Source organism: Lissotriton helveticus, chromosome 3_1 (assembly GCF_964261635.1).
Source record: "Lissotriton helveticus chromosome 3_1, aLisHel1.1, whole genome shotgun sequence".
Lineage (NCBI taxonomy): Eukaryota > Metazoa > Chordata > Amphibia > Caudata > Salamandridae > Lissotriton > Lissotriton helveticus.
The window spans coordinates 1,100,157,567-1,100,178,700 of NC_136061.1; positions in this window are offsets into that span (position 1 = coordinate 1,100,157,567).

Here is a 21,134-nt window from a genome sequence, read left to right on the forward strand (position 1 = left end):
CTAAGGCGGCCAACCCCCAAGCCAATCGAAGGAAGGAAGGGCCAGGTCCGGAAAGAAGGAAGAGGGACCGAGGACTGGGGAACCTGCGGCTCCTCCGGCAAAGACCACGGTTGCGGAGACGGCGAGGAGCCGCCCTTAGACGACATCCGTGAAAAAGCCACGACATGGCGGCCCATCTCTGGCTAGGATGACACCAGCAAGCAGTGAACCTCTGGAGAAGAGGAGGCTTCTGAAGACGAGTCAACAACCAAACATTGGCCTGGCGCTGTAGAGTCCGCAATCTGAGGCAGGACATAGTCATCCGGCGCCAGGGGGGGCCTCAGACACGGTGCACAGAGCAGGAGACCGGGGCAGGGCCGGAGCTGGGGCGGCGCCGGAAAGGAACCGACCTGACCTCCGACGAGGCAGCCGCCTGTGAGGAGGGATGAGAGGGTCCAGGGGAGGCATGAGGAGTCCCCCGCCAGCTTTTACCCATGGCGGGGCAAGAGGGGCCCTCCGCCAACCCCTGTGGCACCGCCACGGCCAGCAGCCGCCGGCGAAGAAGCGGCATCACTTCAGCCTCAGACAAGGCCGCCGCCTGTCCAGAGACCGAAGAGGGGCTCGGGGTGCGTCCTGTGCCCCGGCGACCTCCTGCGACACCACAGGGACACCCACAGGAGTTTGCGGAAAAGCAGAGGCGCCGTGGTCCAAAGGAGGGACCCCCAAAGGGCCAAACCCCAAAGGCACCACATCCTCCGAACCTGAATCCGAGCCAGTCGGCGCCGGGGCCGGAGCTGCGGGCGACGCCACGGAGGGCCCCGCACATTGCAAGGGATCCGCTGACATCCCAGGAGGGGAAGGGGGAGGGGGAGAAGCCAGCGAGGCCTGCAGAGCCGGCGTGTATGTCTCCATCTGGGCTCTAGTCACCCCCACACCGGGAAACGGCGGATAAGGGGACGACAAGCGGGCCGCACCACCCTCTGAGAGCCAACGCCCTGACAGGCCAGACCCCGACCCTCGGTGACAAATTGCAACACTTACCGACACCTGGGAGAAGGACCCTGTCGACGAGGGAAGCAGCGGGTTCAAGAACCCTCCACAGGGGCCGGGCGAATTGACGCCGCCGACCTGGACATGCAAGCCGAGAGAAGTTTCATCCGGCGCTCCCGCCGGGACTTCGGTTTCATCTGCTGGCAGACACCACATGCAGATCAGGTGAGGATCCGTCGCCGACATTAGGCGTCCACAAGACGAGCACATCTTAAAGCCCAAAGGCATTCGCACACTGTTCCCACACACACGCAATAGCGAAAAGCTTAAACAGTCCCAGAGCACGATCTGGATCCGTGTTACACGCGGAAAAGGAAAAATAACTGACGTAGGAGTGCCGGGTTGGGATTTGTGTGACCTCGCTGAGGTCACGTACGTGGACCACGCCTGGGCAAAGCCGCGTGATGATGTCCCCCAGGCACGCAAGGAAAACATTTGTCCGATCCAGTCTCATGTCGGGGGATAATTCTACCTGAAGGAATCTGCGGCTAATAGTCTCTATCAGATTATGCTTTTTCCATGTCGGTGAGGCTACGACTGGCATTCGCAACTTTGCGACGTTGCCAGAATAGCACCTAATCCGACAGGGCTGGCATCTACCGTGATTTCCGTATTCTGTTTGGGGTTAAAGTACGCCAAGTTGATGGCTGAGATCACAGCAGTCTTAATTTCATTGAATACTTGTTCACACTTATCTGACCAGTAGAAACTCTGCCCTTGTCGTGTCAATTCTCGTAGTGGGTAGCTGATGATTGCATAGTCCTGGATGTATCGGACACAGTAGCTAGCCATGCCCAGGAACAAGCGAACATCGCTGACGTCTTTTGGTTGTGAAGTGTCGGATAATGCTGAAACTCTCAGGATCTGGTCTCATGCCCTCCTTCGAGAAGAACTTGTGTTGATTTGTGAAATTCACATTTGTCTTTGTTAAGTGTGAGGTTGGCGTCTGGGAGAGTGTGGCACACCTAGTCTAAAGTTTTGTCGTGGTCTTTCCAAGTCTCTCCAAACACCAGAATATTGTCACTATAGTTGAATGCGTTCTGGATGTGTTGGATTATTCACCGGACGGCTTCCTGAAAAATCTCGGCTGCAGACGAGATCCCAAAATTAAGGTGCTTGTATCGGAAGAGCCCTTGGTGTGTAGTGAACGTGGCGATATACCTTGATTTGTCGTGCAGCTTCAGTTGGTGGTACCCCTTGTTGGGATCTAGTTTTGAAAAGACAGTCGCTCCGTTCAGGCGGGTGATCATGTCACTGATGTGGGATCCTGGATGCAGCTCCCTTTCAATGGCTGTGTTTGGGGCTTTCATGTCAACACACAAGCGTACTTTGTTGTCCTGTCCTCTCTTGGGCACAACGACTACTGGCGATACCCATGAGGTGGGCCCACACAAGCATTCTATGATGTCTGCCCGTAGTAGGTCTTGAAGTTCGTCATCTACCGCTTGCTGTAGGTGGAAAGGCACTTTCCTGTGATGCTGCACCACTGGTGTCACATGCTCATTGATGTGCAATTTGACCTTGAAGTGAGCTAGCTTCCCTAGGCGACTGAACAGCTTCGGGAACTTGCTGACGATATCTGGTGAGTCATCAACTCTGTACAGAATTTCCACCAGCTTCAAGAGTTCCGCAGTCGGTAAGCTGAGAAGGCAATCGTCTGTGTCAGGCCCTTCAATCATGTGGACGTGTGCCTGGATCGTCCTGTCCTTGTAGGTCAGTGTTGTGGAAAATTGTCCCAGACATGGCAGGGGTTCTCTGGACATCCATGTGTATACTCAGACTGCGGCTGGTTCCAGTTTTGGTTTTGGTTTCATTTTCTGGTACTCGGTGGCGCAAATGTAATTAAGTGATGCGCCTGTTTCTAGAACAAATTTGGCACTGTCGTCCTATCTGAATGTCTAACCGTGGGTATTGTTTTTAGTCTGTCTGGATCTGCCACGATGTAAACATATTCATCACGGTCTTGCAAAGACTCTCTGGACGTCGACCTTTTGGATTGATATGAGCGCTGTGACTGGGTACTGGACCTTGACAAACTCATTGATCGGTCTCGTCTTCCTTGTACGGCTCGGACATGATGACGTGACGCTGTGCTTCGCTTAATCGGCCCTGTTTATTTGTGACTGGTCTGACAGGCGGCTTCAAAATGGTTGTCTTTCCCATATCTATGGCATTGTTGTCCGATGCCTGGACATGGGCCTGTATGAGAGTAATCTTGCCCGCACCGATAACACCGCGACTGTTGTCTTCTAGAGTGACTGCTTTGGTTTCCGCTGCAAGGTGACCTAGCATGAAATGATTTCTTGGATCTTACAGACTGTTGATGCTCTGACTGACGCCTCAGTTCAGTGTGAGATTGTATGCGGAGGGCCTGATCTCTTTTTTCCGACTCTTCCATTTTGCAGGCTTCCATCTTTTTTGCATGCTCTTCCGTCTGGTCGTTTATTCGGGTGAGTTCCTCTATGTCTTCGAGGCAATAGTGTTTTTTCAGTAGTCGACAGCACAGCGATTCCGACTGACACCCATCAATAATGCATAGGCGAAGTGAGTCTTCTGTGCTGAAATGATCAAATTCGCAATAGTGAGCTAGGCATTTGAGGCGGGAGATGAAATCGCTTATGGGCTCATCTAATTCTTGTGATGCAAGATTTAACGTGTAACGCTCGTAGTAGAGGTTCCGCTTGTGAAGGAACTTTCTGTTAAGGGCCTCTCTCATGTCATTATACGACACTGTATTAGCTGGGGACAGTTCTTTGATGATTTGTCCAACATCTTTGCCCACTAGGTTTTGTAATGCGATAAGTTGCTGATCAGGATCACGTACTTGTGAGTCCTTCATGAAGTCCTCGAAATCTTCAAGCCAACTCTTCCATTTGGGGCCCATACCGTTTCCAGACGTCAGTATCAGGGGTTCGGGAGGACGCAGGAATGATACTCCCATGAACATTGGCCCCGGCGGTGGGGTGATAGGCGCAGAGCCGGTCACGACGGGTCGTGTAGACATGACAGGGCGTCTGTGTCCTCACTCTGTGCTTCAAAGAACCCCACTTGGGTTTAGAGACCTTCGTTTCACTCGGCGGTCTCTGGGGTGCTTACCTGGGTGGTGTCTGGATTTGGATGGCTTCACTCGGTGCTCCAATGACCTCCACTGGCATCCAGGGGTCTCAGCCACACGTTCAGCAGGTTCTGGGGTGCTTTTCTGGGTGTTGCCTGACCTTAAGATGGCCACCGTGCTGGGAGCCAAGCTTGATCAATAGGCGGTGCCTGACCTTAAGATGGCTGTTGTAGTGACTAACCAGCTAGCTTGCTACTGTACTTTGTTGGCTGTGAGCAGGTCCTCAGGCTTCCTAAGCTCTTATTTTGGGGGGGCGCCGTGCTCGGGCTGCCACTCGCGCTCTCACCTTAAGTGTGGCAGTAGCGCTCCGCTTTCCACTCGCATGTCGTGTTTTTATTTCACACGTGTAGGATGGAGGGGGTGTCTCATCCCATCCTCATCGCCAGTTTTGTGTTCCCGCTGTGCCCCAGCATTAAGAAACACGCAGGACACCAGCAGGAGTTTCAACGCTCCTTTATTCCCCTGCTCTACGCAGCGCGAAACTACTGAGCTGACCCTTCCGCTCCGCCCCATCCCTTTCCTTCCATGCCTGGTCCTGGGTTACAGACAGGACAGGCATGGCAATATGACAAGATGTATGTATAATTCTCAGATTAATGCATTACGGTACCTTTGCGTAATCATTGCCATGACCTATGCACCAGGTTGGGCGGCCATATTGCAGAGAGCGAGATGGTCCATGGCTGGCGTATCCTCCCCCCGAGCGAAAGCGAAATGTGGGTTGATGTTGCTGTCATTTTTAGCAAAAAACACAGTTGATGGACAGAATGTAGAACAATGTCATACATTCACCCCAGTACAGAGATCTGGGCCTAAATCCATCATTTTTTTGCACTCCACACCACCCTGGGTTAGACACTGGCTATATGCAAATCAGCTCTGACCCTGTGCCTCATGGGAACAGTCCAGTCCGAACTACCAAGCCATGTCTTTCCCAGACCGGAATCAAGCATCCAAGGACCGGTTTCTGGCTATCAGCCTTCATCAGCCTGGATAGCTTGCTTGAATCCAGTGGCAAAGTGAGCAAGGGACTCACGTCTGAGCATACCCTGCCACACTTATGGCGGCCAAAAGCGGTACAAAAGGGGGTGGTGATGGACGGAGCATCTGAATCAATCAAACACTCACACCCAGTCAAAATATCTGGGTTTAACCCATCACCGTTCTTTAGCCCACTCTGCCACCCCAGTTCAGACATGGCTATATGCAAATCAGTCTGACCCTGTGCCTCATGGGAACAGTCCAGCCCGAACTGCCAAGTCATGTCTTCCCCGGACCGGAAACAAGCTTCCGAGGACCGGTTTCTGGCATTCCAGCCATCTTCAGCCCGGCTTGCTTGAATCCAGTGGCAAAGTGAGCAAGGGACTCACGTCTGAGCATACCCTGCCACACTTATGGCGGCCAAAAGCGGTACAAAAGGGGGTTGTGATGGACGGAGCATCTGAATCAATCAAACACTCACACCCAGTCAAAAGATCTGGGTTTAATCCATCACCTTTCTTTAGCCCACTCTGCCACCCCAGTTCAGACATGGCTATATGCAAATCAGTCTGACCCTGTGCCTCATGGGAACAGTCCAGCCCGAACTGCCAAGCCATGTCTTCCCCGGACCGGAAACAAGCTTCCGAGGACGTGAGTCCCAGGCTCTCCACACCACTGGAGTCAAGCTATCCAGGCTGATGTAGGCTGATAGCCAGAAACCGGTCCTTGGATGCTTGATTCCGGTCTGGGAAAGACATGGCTTGGTAGTTCGGACTGGACTGTTCCCATGAGGCACAGGGTCAGAGCTGATTTGCATATAGCCATTGTCTAACCCAGGGTGGTGTGGAGTGCAAAAAAACGATGGATTTAGGCCCAGATCCTTGTACTGGGGTGAATGTATGACATTGTTCTACATTCTGTCCATCAACTGTGTTTTTTGCAGCTGTCATTTTTAGCAGCATCATGGTCGAGCACAGTTCTAGGGTTGGACCTTCGAATTTGGGAAATTCTAGTTTTGGTAAAAGCAGTTGCAATGGTACCCAGCTTGATGCACAGCAGATTGTACCAGAAACGCAGAAACAGGGCGCGCATAAAAGTTATACCAAGCATTAGTAGGGTTAATGGTGTCACGAGCATCATATACGTTCCTCGCATGGAATGTATGGGGCATGGGCTTGCTCCATAAGAGATACTGCATACACACACAACCGAATAGGCGCAAAGTGCACATTGTATTATTCAAGTGCATCTCTTGGAGCAGTACAGAGGTACACAAACTACAGAAAAAGTGGAGAGGTCAATTGTATAGCACAACATACTCCCCATTTGCAAGTGTGAATGCGTGCCGGGTTACCATTCAGAATGCAAGAACAGAGAATAGATACTGAGAGCAGGTATGCGTTGTTGAAAGGGGAGTTGGATGGTCAGACACTAATATTTGGGAGTGTATATGCACCAAACAGAGCAAGAAGTATTCCTTCAGTACCTAAGCACACTGCCCCTGGATACTAGGGGGAGATTACAACTCTGTACCAGACATGAACATCGATAGATCGCACCCACCTCTTCACGGAGCATCGTCCACACGACAAGCCAAGACCCTCGGGGAGAGAACGGATGGTTGGGTACTCCTAGAAGTGTGGCGGAGGAATACTCTTTTTATTCTCCGGTTCATGCAGTACACACCAGAATAGATTATATCCTCTGTTCCTACACTATTCTCCTGCATTTATCAGACACGACATAGCTTGGTAAAACGCTCTCTGACTATAGCCCACTAGTGATGGTATTGGACTGGGGCCATGTCCCCAACTCGGTGCCAACATGGAGAATGAATCCTAAATTATTAGAAGACGGGCCTTCAAGGCGCAATTATCTTGAACGATAATGGACTATTTTTCCAGGAATGCTGGTACAACTTCATCCCCACTGGTTGAATGGGAAGAGTTCAAGGTGGTGGTGAGAGGCACCACTATTGGAACTACGGTAGGAGCCAGGCAAGAAATAGTGCACAGTCTAACGGATGTGGAGGGACGGCTGGAATCACTAGAAAAAGCGGCGGCCGAGACCCCAGCCAAGGCAGATAAACTGCAACAGGCAAGGATAGAGCATGCTGACCTATTGGAGAGGTTAAGAGTAATACATTACAGGGCGTATGTGCAGAGCACGCACATAGAGGCAGATATGCCAGGTACCCTGTTAGCTCATATCATACGCAACCAGCCCCAAGCCACTCCTATAACTAAGAGTCACTCCCCCCACCCCCGTGATGTGGCAGATACCCAACTAATGATTAATGCAGTGTTCCACAAATATTACAGAAATTTAAATTGAAATTGAAAGTTCTTGATAAAGCGCACTGCGACCTAGCGGCTTCCTGGCGCTGAAGTAGGCGGCTGAAAGGGATGGAGTTCTACTGAGGAAGTCAGCAGGAGTACGCTTGAGAAAATAGGAAGGTCTTAAGGGCCTTGCGGAACTGAGGGTATACTGGGGTTGATCTGATGGGCAGTGGGAGACTGTTCCAGAAACATGGGGCTAGTACGGAGAAGCGAGTACCTCCAATCTTGGATCTGCGGAAGCACGGAACACTAAGGAGGGCTTGGTTAGAAGAACGGAGGGTACGGTTGGGGGTGTAAGGGCTAATGAGAGAATTAATGAAGACCGGGGCAGTGCGAGCACGGGCCATGAAGGCCAGACAACCAATTTTAAAAAGTGCTCTCTGGCGGATGGGAAGCCAATGGAGAGATTTTAGCACAGGATTGATGTGAAGGGACTTGGGGAGGTGAAAAATAAGACGGGCGGCCTGATTCTGAATAGCCTGGAGGCAGCGAAGTTCGTAGGCTGGAATGCCTATGAAGACGCTATTCCCGTAGTCAAGACGGGACAGAATCAGAGCCGAAATAATAAGTTTAAGGGCATCAGAGGGAAAAAAACGGGACACTTTCCGGATGATCCGGAGGGAAAGGAAACAAGAGGATACAGCTGAACTAATCTGGGCGTGCATGGAGAGGTCCTGACTGACTTTAATACCTAAGGTCTTAGCAGAGGCCGCTGGCGTGGGCGAGGGGCCAAAGGTGGAGGGCCAAAAAGCAGCAGACCAAGGAGAGATGGTATGGCCAGTCAGGACCAACTCCATCTTGTCCAGATTAAGTTTGAGTTGGTTGGAGTTCATCCACCCGGAGATCAAAGCTAGGGTGGAATGAAATTTGGGTAATGAATCATAGGGGGAAGAGAGATCGAATACCAGCTGGAGGTCATCCGCATAGTTATATACGGAGACCCCTATTTCAAGGAGAGAAAGGATGAGGGGGTAGATGTAAAGATTAAAAAGGAGGGGGACAGGGAAGAACCTTGGGGGACGCCACAAGGGACCAGGTGGGAGGGGGCGGAAAAACCAGAAAGCTGGACCGCCTGAGTCCGTTCGGTGAGAAAAGAGGTGAGCCAGGAGAGGGCAGTGCCTCGAATGCCCGCTGCGCGGACACGGTCAAGTATAATGGAATGGTCAACCGTGTCAAACGCAGCGGACAGATCGAGGAGTCCCAAGGCTTGGGGCAGATTGGAGTCAGCCTTGCTCTTGAACTCATCTAGAACGGACAGGACCACTGATTCAGTGGAGTGGACAGGGCGGAATCCTGCTTGGTGTGAGGCCAGAAGATGGTTTCCCTCGATGAAGGTGGAGAGACACGTGGTGATATGGCTCTCTAGGATCTTCCCGAGGTATGGGAGAAGGGAAATGGGTCTGAAGTTGGATGGGAGAGAGGGGTCTAGGCCGGGTTTTTTCAAAATAGGAAAAACTATAGCAGACTTGAAGGATTTGGTACTAGACCAGATGAAATGGAAGCGTTGAGAAGGGAAAGAGGGGGAGCAGGACAGTGGGTAAAGAGCTCTCTCAGAATACGAGCTGGGACACAGTCGGTCGGGGAGCCCGACTTGACTTTCTGAAGGAGTTCGAAAAAAGAATGTTGAGAAATGTGAGGAAATTGATAAAGAAAGGCGGAGGGTAAAGGAGGAGCAAGAGGAGGGAGTGACATTGAGGTTGGAGGCATGTTGGATTTAATTTTTTCGATTTTCTGTAAGAAAAAATTGTTTAAGGAAATGCAAAGAGCTTGAGAAGGGATGGGGTTAGGGTTGGCCCTGTCAGAAGCAACTAGATTACGAATTGTGGAGAAGATCTCCTTAGGCTTGTTGGATGAGGATGTAATTATTTCCGAAAAATAAGTCGTTTTGGCAGAGAGGATGGCCTTCTTGTAGTTGACTAATAGAGACTTATATTTTACACGTAGAAGAGGGCAATAGTTGCGCCTCCAATGGCGTTCAGAGCGCCGAAGATCCAGTTTGAGAGTTTTGAGTTTGTGCGTGAACCACTTTTGGGCATCATGGGGGCAGCAAGCCTTAACTTTCTTTAGGGGGGCAACCAAGTCACAGGAAGAAGATAACCAATGATTCAAGGCACCTACTTGAGAATCAAGGCAAAGGTTCACAAAATCAGAAGGGGAGAGAGCGAGAGAGGCCCCGAGGGAGCTAAGATCAACTCGATTCCAATTGCGGGCCGAGATGTTCCTAGGTATGAGGGGTCTCTCCGGAGGTTCAAGCTCGATGGAGAAGGAAATCAGAAAGTGGTCGGACCATATGCAGGGAAGAACAGTGGGGCAGGGTACGGTACATCTGGCCGACCAAATTTGGTCCAGTATGTGGCCCTGGACATGAGTGGGAGAATGAACGTGAGGAAGGAAATTGAGACACTGAAGGGTGGTTGCGAAGTCTTTGGAGAACTGGTCTTCCCTGGGATCGCCCGGGCAATAATTGAAATCACCTAAGAGGATCACGGATGAGTTGTTGACCACGAGCGTAGCCAAGATTTCTTGTAGAGTAGATACAAAGGAAGGCATGTTCTGTGGGGGCCGGTACATAAGAACTATTGTGAGGGGAGCCGGAAGATTAGCTGAACGAGCAACTAGGAAATCGACACCAGGTATGGGAGAAGCGAGAATTGAAAAGTGGAACGAGTTATCATCGCTACCCCCCCACCGGATTTACCTGCTGGGCGATCCGCCCGAAGAGCGTAATAGGAGTCAGGTAAGGTGGACAGTAAGTCGGGAAGAGAGTCAGCCGATAACCAAGTTTCTGTTAAAAACAGAAAGTCGGGGGTCTCGGTGTCCAGTAGGTTGAAAAGTTAAAGCTGGTGCTTGCCGGCCGATCTGGTGTTTAGCAGGTAGGCAGAGGCCGTAAGGGACGGGAGGGGGGAGGAAAGGGCAGAAGAAGAAAGGGTGATAGGCCGGGGGATGAACGGCATAGGCCTGGACAAGAGAGGTGAAGGGACAGAAATACCCAGAGAAATAATACGCTGAAGAAGGGGGGGGGTGATGGGCTGCGACACCTGTAAAGTGTGCCGGGTCGCATACACAAAGGAAATAGTTGATTGCCTTTATAGGGTGAACTTGCCACAGCTGGAAGAAGCAGACAAAGATTACTTTGCTTCACTTATCACCACAGAAGAAGTTCGGGTGGCTATTTGCGACCTTGCACAGAATAAAACCCCTGAATTCAGATGGTCTACCCACAGAATTCTGCACTGCATATGCCAAAGAGTTAGCACCTCAACTAAGTAAGGTATACGAGACAGCATTGGAGGAAGGATCGCTTCCCCAGTCCACAAAACAGGCACTGGTAATATCATTACTGAAGCCAGGCCGGAAGACCACCGATATTACAGCATACAGGCCCTTGTCACTCAAACACCGAATATAAAATATTGAGCAAAATCTTAGCGCACGTTTAATGCCATGCCTCAACAAGTTAATACATGCAGATCAATGCAGGTTTGTGCAAACTAGGAGTACAGCGCACAATGTGAGGAGGCTGTATCAAGTAATGTGGGCCCCCTTGGACCAATACCCAGCGGCTGGATACTTGTCCCTGGACATGAGACAGGTGTTTGACACGCTGAGTTGGGAGTATATGCTAGAGGCATTTGAACGGTATGGTATACCTGTACCTGTTGAATTTCTGAACTGGACCAGACTACTGAATCCGGGTAGAGTGGCGGGACTACAGATCAATTTTGATAAATCAATAGCCTTCTTCTTCAATCAAGCCGAGGCTCCGCGCACAATTGTTTTTGGAGACAGTAGAATACAAACAGCTCAGAATACATTTGAATACTAATAGGGAGTGCATATACACCGGACGCAGTAGGACACACTAGATGGTAACGTACAACGGGCAATCGCCTCATTAAAAGATCACAAATAGCATTCTGGATAACACTACCACTCTCTGCCACGGGCCGCTTGGCTATTGCGAAGATCGTCATGCTACCTAGAGAATTGTATTATTTTACAACAATCCTGATACCAATTCCCTTGAAAGTGTTCAAGGTACTGGACTCACTGCTAATAGAACTGATATAGGGGTTAGGAAGACATAGGGTGGCACTCAAGAAACTAATACTATCAACAACAGAAGGTCGAATGAGAGCCCCAGATTATAAGGCCTACTGTATGGCGAGCCAGCTACAAGGGCTATCATTCTGGCTAGCGGGCAGAAATCTGCAAGAAATAGGTTACACACCTAGAATGCTACAGCTAGGCAAATTACACGCCAAATTACACAGCCCACACCCAATCAATACTACAGACTCCCCACTATTGCAGATAGCTGTAAAGTATACTAAACCGCATCTACCATATTCGCCAAACACTCAGCTGCTGGGACTGCAAATGCCAACTGGAACAGTTACGCAGAGACAATTGACCGATTGGAAGGAGGGAGGAGTTACAACAGTAGGGGCGATGTTCCAGTAGGGTACACTAATGTTGCACGCACACTTTGTCAGTGCAAACGGGCAGGGCCGGTCCTAGCTATGGGCGGTATGGGCAGCTGCCCAGGGCCTCGCGCTCAGGAAGGCCCCGCCGCCGGCCCCGCAGTTGCGGGCAGCGGGAATAAATAAATTATAATCATGGGAAAAGCGCTGCGCAGTGCGCACAGCACTCTCGTCGCGCACGCGCAGGGGGCCGGGCCGCAGGCAGTAAAAGTAAGGCAGGGAAGGAGGCCGGGAACTAAACACTGTCTGCGCAAGCACCGCACGCACCGTGACGCACGCACCCCACCACCTAGCTTGGTGGTGGTGGTGATGCCTTAGTGGTGGTGACGTGACGCCGGCCTTGCTCATGATGCGGGTGACAGTGGGTCCCAGGGCCGTCAATCTGGTAGCGCGCGCGAAAGCGCTACCAATGACGGCCCTGGACATGATTTTATGGCCAGCCCCCACTCAGTGTGACGCACTCAGCATGCGCACACGCCATTCGTGAGCAGTCAGTCACTACTCGGATCAGGCCGTGTGGGCAGGGCTGCAGACAGGAGTGGGTCGGGCCCCGGCCTCCTCGTTGAGTTGTCATTAAGCAGTTAAGGTAAGAGACCTGCTTCGTATTTATATTATAATACTTAGAATGTTTCAGACATGCGATTCAAGATGCTTAGTCACCTTTGGCACAACATTAGCAGGAACCTGGAGACATTAAGTGCAAAAATGCATTTAGGTGCAAAAAACAGAGTTAGGAGACGAGTCACCTTTGTTACTTCATCAACTAGAATGTGGGGACACTTTAAGGTACAAAAACATATACAGGAGTAAAAAATCAATACAGGTACACAGACACATGTGCATGCAAAATTAGCAGAATCGAGCTGTAATATTTAGGGGGGAAAGCACAATTAGGAGCAAAAATCACTTCTAGGAACAGAAGCACGTTTAGACACAAAAGATGCAGAAGTGTGGTATCCAATTAAGGTGCAAATGAAAATCATGCACAGTCCAGATCAGTCCAAAACCACCAAGATGTGAATGACACTGTCTTAAAAAAAGGTCCAAAGCAACCAATATCCGAAGAAGGCTGACCCAAAAGCCCTCTCTGTGTCATTTGTCACAAACAAAAGGGCTTTGCGGTGTCTCACCTAAAAGAAGTTTGGAGGAGCTGTTCTTCCCTGACATGGGTGGACTCTGACACCAACATGAACCCACCTGCTTCTTACATCAGTGTGCCCTTATAGTACATTTCCATAGGCCACTACTTTACATAACTCTTTGCCCTCTGATTCGCATCATTGTAGGCAGCGAGTGTCCTATGGAGGGGTATCAATTAGTGGTGGCCTGAGTTGCATCACTCAGTACCACCCAGAGGCACATCACCCTGAGCCTTCAGCTGTATAGTGTTATGTGTGACTGTTGGGGTGTGTGGATTAGTGAATGTGTGTCTTTAGGCTCTTGAGAAAAATTATGTTTGTGTGTGTTTTGGCGTGTCTGTGCATATGTGTGTGCTTTATGAGTGCATGTGCCAATAACTGCGTGCTTTATGTGTGCTTGTGCCAATATTTTTCATGTTTTATGTGTGCATGTGCCAATATTTGCGTGCTTTATGTGTGCATGTGCCAATATGCAAGCCTACTTGGTTTGTCAATTCTTAGTTACTTTATCATGATATTTAAAATGTTTCGGGTTTTTTTTTGATAGACATATGTATTCTGGTGCCAGAGCCTCCCGGGGAACTCATGCGCCCTTTCAAAAGTGGAAACCAGACTCTCACAATCTGTTGGTCGAGAGTATAGTTAATTGAGTGGTAGTTGGTGATTTGCCGTACGTTCTCACCAATTAATTTGTGAAGACACTTTCTGTGATGTCACTTACGGGGACCTCACATCTTCCCTTTCGCCCAGGGCCTCAGAAGGCCTAGGACCGGCGCTGCTAATGGGCTACCGGACACATTATTCTGCTTACACGCAGGATTATTGCACCAGGTGCGTAGAGAATGGGCCCCTGACGGGCAATAACCACCAACAAATAGACTAGCCTACATGTATTTAATAGGGAACGGCAGGCACTTAACAAAATCACTTTACGCGGGCATCAGAGAAACACAGGCTTCTCAATTAGGGAACTTGCTTAAGAAGTGGGTGGCCACAGAACTGTCGGATAGGGAATGGACCTCACTACTGGCATACGCGAAAGGGGTGTCGCGTAACGCACAATTTAAATTTATCCAATACTTAATTGTGCAAAGGGCGTACCTAACTCCACACAGAATCCGTAAGGTGTTCTCCACAGCGTCATCAAAATGCCCGAGATGTATAGAGGAGGAGTCAGGGTTTATACATGTGATTTGTGCATGTCTGGCACTCACACAATACTGGACACAAATAGCACAAGTACTAACGGAGGTGGTAGGTGGGCAGACCTGGAATACAACAAAGAGCTGCATATTAGGGGCGTATCATAAATCAAAGGGGTATCTGGTGCAGGCACGATTTGCGAACTTAGCGCTACTACTAGCAAAGAGGCTCTTCACTAAGAGGTGGAAGGCTGCAAGACCGCCAAAAATAGACACATGGAAAGAGAAAGTATTGAAGTGGAGCCTAGCAGAAAGGGCTGCGATACACAGGGAGGAACAGAGAAAAATAGCAATGGCCTGGGACCTGTTATGTGAGGCATTCAAAGCATGGGATGGGACCACTCGAGACAGAAGAGAACACAGCTGTAATGGCGTAAACATTGCCGCTATACATTCAGGAGTTGGTGCTGCATCTCGGGAGTAATTCCACAAGTAGTGAAATTAACAGGGTGGAGAAGTGTACTTCACACAGGTGTGACCTCAAATTTCACTATGGAAAACTGTACTGAGCAATCAGCTCTGCTGTCCAGTAACGTGTGTGTGTGTGTGTATATATATATATATATATATATATATATATATATATATATATATATATATATGTGTGTGTACTGATGGATATACCGTGGGCGGATTCCAGCTGGGTGTACAGTTAGTTAATTTTGTGGTGGGAGGGGGAGGTTGGGAGGTTATATAGGGATATGTGAAGTTTAATAGATGTAAACGTTGCAAATGAAACTTGCAGATTGGTATATGCAGGAAGGTAGCTCAAGTTGTTCCTCAGACTAAGAGTTTAGGAATGGAAGCACCTATACATAAGATATGACAATAACTGTAAATACATAATCCAGCATGATTGTGCTACAAGTCCGTAATTGTAGACTCCTATCTTTGCGAGGTCTTGATATAAATGTATGCATGAATATCTAAAAAATGCAATACAGTTGGTGTTAAAAAATATGACTCCACTGGCTTCACAACTGGAGTCGATGTCAACATGGAGTTGTAAGGCGCCGTCCCCCCGGCACGCAGCTGGACTGCTGAAAAATGTCCAGATCCAGTCTGACGCCTGGGGAGATTTAAAAAGTTAGACATCAAGCTGCAGATTCCTAATCAGCTAGGGAGCTATGTTACAGGTTAGGAGAGGACTACTATGAAACAGGCTCTTATTACGACCCGTCATTTCATGAGAAATGCTGGTCATGAGATAAGTGATAATAGATATTTTGTAATATGTTTATTTGTGGTACAGCCAGCATACTGAATGGCCCTGATACTTAAGCTGTCATTGATTAGCGAAACTTCTAGGATGAACAATGTAGTTTTCTTTCTGCCTCTTGGGCATCACAGTTTGCTTTTAGAAGGTCTAATTTTACTTCTGGCTTTATCATGATTCAAGACGCAACATTGCAGATAAAGCCCAAACTATTCTTTATGCAGGATGTATAAGCTACCTGACTAGTACGAATATTTAATTAAGTTTAATTATACAAAAGGGATTCCAGGTGACTTTTCTTGTAAGATGCTGGTATGTTCTTAGAAAGGAAAAATGTACTTTTGAACTATTGCCTGTAGTGGTTTACATTTACATGCTGCGCACACTTTTGCTTCTTAGAGTTAGCATGGATGTTGTAAGTTGTTCTTCTTCGAAGCATACGTTTCAGGGCCAAAGTAACTGTTGATTCCTCCCAGAAACCAACAATGCATAAGGACAGACTCCACCATAGGTGAGTGAAGGTGGAATGAAAAACTACAGTAGAGGTTTGCAGGTGAATTGTGAAAGACAAGCCATTAATGTAAAGAATCAGTCACAAACTTGTGGGAGGACGCATGTGAATATACAGCACTACAAGCCACAGACAGTTAGATGGTAAGTAACATATTTCTGTTTGTATCATGTGTAGCTCCCAATTACCTGCTCTGCATAGACTTCAAGGCAGAGCTCTCACAGAACAGGTGTCGGCTGTGGTCGGAATCACTGTTGGTCTAATGCGTCAGCTTCGGAAACTGTCATCACTGTTGTCCTTTGCCACCCTTAGACTGGCAGTTTCAGCCCTGATTCTGTTGCGTCTTAATTATGGTAATTCCTTATACTATGGTCTACCAAAAAATCTTCTGGCCAGGCCCCAGGTGGTAATGAACGACGCAGCCAGATTAATATTTAAAAAAACCAGACATGCACATGGCACGCCCTTACTTCAGGACCTACACGAAGTGGAGAAGTGTGGCTCACTGGAAGTGGAGAAGTGTGGCTCACTGGTTAGAGCGGCAGACTCTGAAGCAGAGATCAGGCCCGGGACCAGGGTTCAAGTCCCGACGGGGCAGGGTCTTCCGCGGACTCGATAATTCTCGCATCAGCGCCTACTCTAATCATGGGTCCCACGCTGCAACTCTGGCAATAGCTTGCTTAATATCCACAACGGCCCCTACAACACTGTGATGCCTGGCTTCACCTTGGGGGTGCCCAGGAGAGGCATCTCACAGGGAGAGCCAGGAAGGGTTCCACAGCGTTATACAGCGCCGGGACGCCCCGTTGGGGCAGCTGTGCGCTTTATACACTACATTTACATTTACACTGGCTCCCGAGCATACAGATAACTAAATTTAAAAGCCTAGGGGGGCGGAGCTTGCCGGCAACCAGGATGGCGGCTTGAGCCCGGAGCTCCGGCGGGTGATCTAAAACAATCCTGTAATATCCTGCATCAGAGACCTCTACAAGGCTGTGGATCGAAGTCCTCCGCCATAATAAGGGTCGCGCAGCTTCTGGAGCAGTTTCAGCGCGTTACACGGCGCCACTAATAAGTAACCGAACGTAGCTGTGAAGGCGACGCGGCAGGCCTGGAAGCAGCGGCCTCGCGTTCCACCTAACCCGAGGAACGTCACTGGCCGTGCGGCTGCGGGAGAGAGTCGACGAGACCGGAGCGGAGCCTCGCTGACCTCGCGACTTCGGCTCGAAATTGTGGAGGAAAGCAGCTGGATGCAGGGTGGGAGAACCCGAGCCACTTCTGCCTGAAAACGAAAAGTGCCCCTCAGACATTGGGCAGAAAGGTGAGAGCACGGCGGTCAGAACCGAAGCGCAGCACTTCGGACGGAGGCACTGGGACACATCGTGACCCCGATGAGGCGACCCCAAACATACGCCTAGCGGCGGGACCCCTGACATGTAGTGGGACAGAGCGAACAGGCTGCAGACATCACATGCGCTGTGATATGGTGAGGCGCGGAGGAGTACGGCAGGCTTGAAATGACGTGGGGACTGCACAGCTAAGCTGACCGGCTTTGGGGACATACACTGCTCCCGGGAGGTTACGATTGCGGCTAAGGCGGGAGAAACAGCGACACGGCCCGCACTGCTGGACTGTCCTAGTGGCTCCTGGCCTCGACTGGCGCACCTCTGCACGCTAGCTGTCTTTGGCGAGTGGGCCCGCCATTGCTACTGCACGGGGAGACAGTGCGTGACTGCGGAAGTGAACTGGGACCCCCACTCTAACCCACATAGTGAGGGCATCAGCTTGACCACACAACTGGGCCTGGTGGGCAGCAACTACTCCCACCACCGCTGCGCAGGCGGCTGTAGAGGCTTCTATGATGGCCTCTAGTGGGATGGCAGGAGGACATGCTAGGTCGATGACTACGCGGAGATATTATTTGGTACCGAAGGCCGCGTACGTGTCATGGTTTAGGGATGTCGTGATATGTAGTCCGCCGGGTTCTCCGCCTTCCCGAGTTTGTGAATGATGGTATATGTGTAGTCCTGAAGGTGGATCCCCCACCGTTCAATCCTCGGAGGCATCTTCGCCTGGGGGTTGCCGAAGATGGTTGTCAGAGCCTGGTGATCGGTGATAAGGGTAAAATGCTTGCCATAGACAAAAAGATGGAAGTGTTTACAGGCCCATACACCTGCCAGGCTCTCTGTTTCCGGTTGAGAAGTACGAGTTACTTACATTCGGTAATGGTGTGTCTGGCAGAGACTATTCTAGCTGCAGATTCCTTCACGTAGAATTATCCCCAGGCGCGAGACTGGATCCGGAACATTTTTGCCCAGCATCCCTGTGCACCAGGGAACGGCATCACGCTACTCCGCCCAGGCGTTGTCCACGTACGTGACGTCAGCAAGGTCACAGAAGTGCCACCCCGGCGCGCCGATGTCAGTTTTCTTAGGAGAACTTTTACGTGCCACAACGCGGAGCCATCAGCTAAAAATGAGAGTATAGGAACAGTGTGCAAAAGAGCAGAAAAAGTGGAAAAAAGAATGGTGAGGAGCAACACCATAAAGAGCAGTGCCGGGCACTGCAGTACCCAAGGGCAGGGAAAAGAATAAAGAACAGAGTCCAGCTCTGAGCAGCAATCCTGTCAGTACGGAGATAACCCCCCCTGGAGACAAAAGACATATGAAAATATGTCATGGCAACATGTAGCAGGACTACAACCCCAACCAAAAACAATGAAGGGGAACCAGTCCAGGACACACAAGGAACGGCAAAACTCCAAGACAGCCCGATCACAAAGTGTGACAACCTCCATAAGGAACCAAGGGCAGAGGCACAGCCAAAAGACCCCAACCTCGAGGCCCAGAGCCCTAGTAATAAGGGGCGGGGGGAGTAAGCCCCAACCTGGAGCAACCAGCACATAAGGGCACAGAAGTACCTATAAACCTATCCATCAATGTGCCAAAGGGGAGGAAAAGGAACAATTAAACAGGATGAACATCCCGTCAGAAAGAGGGAAAGAATGTACTCCTAGAAGACATAGCCATCCACAGGGAAGCGAGTGCAAAAGACCAAGCCAAAAATCCTCGCAGAACGGGGAGGAAGGGCGGGCCGTGCAGGAATCTGTGGCTAGAATCGTCTCTATCAGATACACAGTTACCGAAGGTAAGTAACTCGTACATCTGATAGAGACTACTAGCTGCAGGTTCCTTCACGTAGAATAGATACCCTAGCCATACCCAAGGGGAAGGAGGGTCTGTGAGAGGACCCCGCCTGCCTGGTCATAACAGAGGGTCCCGAAGGGGCAAGTCCCAAGACAGGACGAGGAGCCCCGATCCCCCAGGCAAAGGAGAACCCCCGCCAGCAGAAGACCACCAACCCCAAAGGGGATGCAGGAAAAAGAAGAGAAGAGGCAGCCTGTCCTCACTCCGCAGAGGAAACAAGGCAGGGCGAAAGGAGGCCAAACACCCCACACCCATACTAGGCAACAAAACCTCTGGCCAAGGCCAAGGCAAGGAAGAGGAGCACCGAAGGAGAAGAGCAACCTAGAGACTCCAAGGAGAAGAGGCAGAGCAAAGGCAATCGCAGACAGGACGGCGCCACCAGCAATAAGCAGGCTGAAGCCGAAATGGTAACTCAAGGTCACCCAGGAAGAACCGTTTAACTCCCCGCAGGGACGGACTGCGCCCGGGAGAGGGAGAAGTAGACAGGGACCAACTCCTCCCACAGGGAGAAGAAGTAGAACCGGGTGCAAGGCCCACTGGAAGAAGCGGACAAGGCAGGATTACAGTCCCACTAAAGCCTCAAGAAGGCACAACGGTGCAGAGAAAACAATAGGCCGGCACCGGCATGCTCCGCCAGACTCTGGGGACACCACAGAACAAAGCACTGAGAGCAAGCCAGATGAAGACAAAGAGCAAGAAGGCGAAGAAGAGTCCGGATACGCCCCAGGGAGGAGACCGCACACACGGCCCAAAAAGAAGTGGAACCAGACAGGACTATGACGCCAGGCCACGGACAGCAGGCCAGACCAGGCAAGCAGCGCAGCGACCCCAGAGAAGAAGACCCTAGGGTGTAACTCAAGCTAGTCCAAGCCATCAACATGAAGATTGCATCTGCAACATACCTGCGCCACAGAGAGCAGAAGCCTGGAGGCGGCCAAAGCTCCCCAGCACATGACAGGGCTATATAACACCTTAAGGAAGAACACTCGCACTCCATTGTATCTCGAAAGTAAACAAGTTGAATAAAGGTAGGTTGGTGCTTTTTGGTGATTCCTCAGAGTAAGAGGAAAATTAAATCAGTCCTGTAGCGTTATTCCAAAAGTGAACAACGTCCCAAACGCACTCAGAAAAATGATGTTTAAAAAAACACCTGATTGACAATATTGTTGAAAGTTCCTTTGAATAAAGTTTTATTTGAATTTTCTTGATTTTTTTTAACTTTTCATGATGTTATTTTCACATCAATAATTTTCTTTCACACATATATATCCCTTGCCCAATTCAACAAAATTGTCAATCAGGTGTTTTTTAAACATCATTTTTCTGAGTGTGTTTGGGGACGTTGTTCACAGTTTTGGAATAACGCTACAGGACTGACAGGCCTATATAACAGCCACCACTACCCCACATAGGGCAGGTCACGTCCCAAGACATGGGAACCTCTTAGGAAACAACTTCCGCAGCAGAGGACAACAGAAAAAACCTGCGGCAAAAACCCTGCAGAAGGCTCATCAAGGAGCCAGAGAGGAAAACACAGAAGGCCCAATCTCAGGGCCTGCATGGTGTAGAATACTGAAAGCAAAAACACACAGTCAAGAAGGGCTGGCCAGCAGCCAACAGAACCACAGTCCCAACAGGGAGGGCTCGAGTAGTCACGAAGCACACAGAACAGGCAACCGGAGCAACCCGCCCCAACGGAAGAACACCCCCAAGAACCAGATCAACTCGCAGGTCACTGAGAGGGAGGAGGAGGAGGAGGAGGAGGATGAGGACGTAGCCCCGCCAAGAACCTCTGGATGGCCGAGTCTGCAGGGGCATGGAACAAAAGAACACCATCGAAAGGAAGGTCCACCAACCGTTCACAAACGTTCTCCAAGAATACACTGACACAAAGCCAGGCTTGGAGACGAAG